The 2,500-nt window shown below is 44.8% G+C and overlaps 1 long non-coding RNA gene across 1 annotated transcript in view; it reads right to left on the bottom strand.

Annotated features, from left to right (window-relative positions):
* Positions 1 to 1,412: 1,412 nt before the first annotated feature.
* Positions 1,413 to 2,500, bottom strand: part of LOC137992871 (uncharacterized) — a 4,960-nt gene continuing 3,872 nt past the window's right edge. Inside the window, exon 4 of the long non-coding RNA XR_011121756.1 lies at positions 1,413 to 2,009. This is a non-coding gene — a long non-coding RNA (uncharacterized lncRNA). The remainder of the gene's footprint in view (positions 2,010 to 2,500) is intronic.

Here is a 2,500-nt window from a genome sequence, read left to right as displayed (position 1 = left end):
AAAATACTTAATAATTAAAGCTACTAATATGTAAGCATGAAACTTGAGAGGAAACAAAGTCGCTGTGTTACACCTAGGACAGATTGTTTTCCAGGTTCTAATGTCGTCAATGTCGTACAAGTTCAGAGCCTTTTTATAATATTGAAGTAATAAACTTTTAAATGAAGCTAGAGAGATGTGCCTTGTGCGTAGCTCAGCGGGAAGAACATTCCATGCGCGGCACGCGCGTATGAAAAATGAACGTTGATAGGTAACAGTTCTACATCGGTTAGGAATATAAGTAATAGCACTGCTGCTCGATGTCCTAGTAGATCTCGCAAATTGTCTAGTTACAGGTAAAGCTTCACTGTCTACGAAAACTAAGTTATTAACAGCTTTGTAGAAAAAAACCATGTCCAAATATTCATGCCAGTATGAGATGGGTAACAGATTTGTTAGTTGGAGGCGGGTCTTATAGGTTACATCACAGCGGAAAGGGAGCTTCAAAATTAGTTTTGTTGCACGGCGCTGCACGTTTTCAACTCGTTTAAGTAGGCCAATAGACTGTGGTGACCATACTTGGGTTGCGTAGCCGAGATGGCATCGGACGATAGAAAGGTAGAGTGTGCGACGCGTTTGGGTGCTTTGGATGTACCTACAATCTTCGACAAAAACCTTGAAACACTTTGAACATTCTCGCACCGTATTCGTCCCCCTCCCTTTATCAATGTTGTTGCAGCCAGTCAAACAGTAAAATGTCATCTCAACACTGTGCAGGGGAAGGGGGTGTTTCAAGGATTTTTGGCGAGGATTGTCTGAAGTGGGCGCACAAACCCAAGGGGTTTGTTGGCTTTCGCACACTGTTCAGTTACTTGTTTGTCCGAGGTGAGGTTGCTTGACACCCACACACCGAGGTCTTTCTCTGTATCGCAAGATTCCAAAGGCGTTTCCTTGAGAGTATAGGTAGGCTGTACAGGTGATTTTTTGCGGGTGATGCACTGGTATTTGCACTTGGACTGATTAAATATGAGCCCGGATGATTCAGATCAACTGACAAGATCGTTAAGGTCAGATTGCAAGGCGTTACAGTCTGTGATGGAATCAATACTCTTGAAAATCTTGGTATCATCGGCATAACAGGCAATTCTCGATGTTTTAACAGCGTTTGGTAGATCGTCCACAAACAGCAGAAACAATGTCGGTCCTAATAGGGACCCTTGCGGTACCCCGGATGTAACCGGCAATTCTCGGGAAGTAGCTCCGAGAACTGTAACCTGTTGCTTGCGCCCCTGTAAATATGAACGAAACCAGTCGTGAAGTTTGCCAATAATGCCGTATTGGTGCAACCTCCCAAGTAGCTTGGTATGATCCACTTTGTCGAATGCTTTACTCATGTCAAGATATATAATGACTATTTGTTTACCGGTGTCGAGTTGACCGCCAATGTAATGCAAGACACTAGTGAGCTGAGTCGCACAAGATCTACCGGCTAAAAAGCCATGTTGTTCGCGGCTGATGAAGTGGGATGTATAATTCCGTAAACCTGCCAGAACACAGCGCTCGAGAACTTTGGAGACGACAGGGAGAAGAGAGATAGGGCGATAATTCTCCACAAAGTCTCTTTTTCCTTTCTTGAAAATCGGTACTATGTTCGCGAGTTTCCAGTCTTCTGGAAAGATGCCGAGCCGCAAAGATTTGTTGAATAACATGGTCAGGGACGGTGCGATCTGGTCAGCGGTTTCCTTCAGCAGGCGCCCTGGAATTCCATCGGATCCAGTTGCTTTGTTTATATCAAGCTGTTTGAGAGTTGCCAAAACCATTTCCACCGGGATCTCTAGCTCATTTAGTGTGGGATGTGAGGGTGTGGAAGGTACTGATAGAGAGTGGACCTCTGAGGGGGCAGTGAAGACCGACACAAAGTAAGAGTTAAACAACTCGGCGATCTGTTGAGGCGTTGATGCTTGAGAACTCTGCTGAGCGTCATCGCCAGAGTTCATCGTTTCAGGGAAGCTCCGCATTCTGTTCTTGAGCTTGAAAAAGGACCAAAAGCGTTTAGGCTGCCGCGCGAGATCTGAATCGCGGGAGCTGAAGTCTCACGGCTCTCACGTATAAGAGACTTGGCCTTTGCTCGTAATTCGCGATACTTCTGTTGTTGATGGTCAGTAGGAGAGTTTTTTAACTTTGAGCGAGCAGCCTCCTTTTTCCGCAGAGCGTGGATGATTTCACTCGTGATCCAAGGCGGGGTGTTTTTTCCTTTAATCTTTTTGGTTGGAATAAAATCCGACAATGCGCTCATAAATGCGTCCTTCCAAAAAGTCCAGTCAGAGTTGATATATGGCCATACTTTGTCTAGAACATTACTTTGGCATGACGTTTTCGCAAGTTGAAGCTATCAGCCTCAGGCTACGAGGAGTGTAACTGAGACCCCATAATCACGACTCTATTTGCAGTAAGTTAATGGGTACACACATCATATCGCTTTTTCAAAAGATTCCCGAAAACTCTTTCTCGCTTAATTACT

This window comes from Montipora foliosa, chromosome 2 (assembly GCF_036669935.1).
Source record: "Montipora foliosa isolate CH-2021 chromosome 2, ASM3666993v2, whole genome shotgun sequence".
NCBI classification, from domain to species: Eukaryota; Metazoa; Cnidaria; class Anthozoa; order Scleractinia; family Acroporidae; genus Montipora; species Montipora foliosa.
This window is presented reverse-complemented; position numbering and strand designations above follow the sequence as displayed.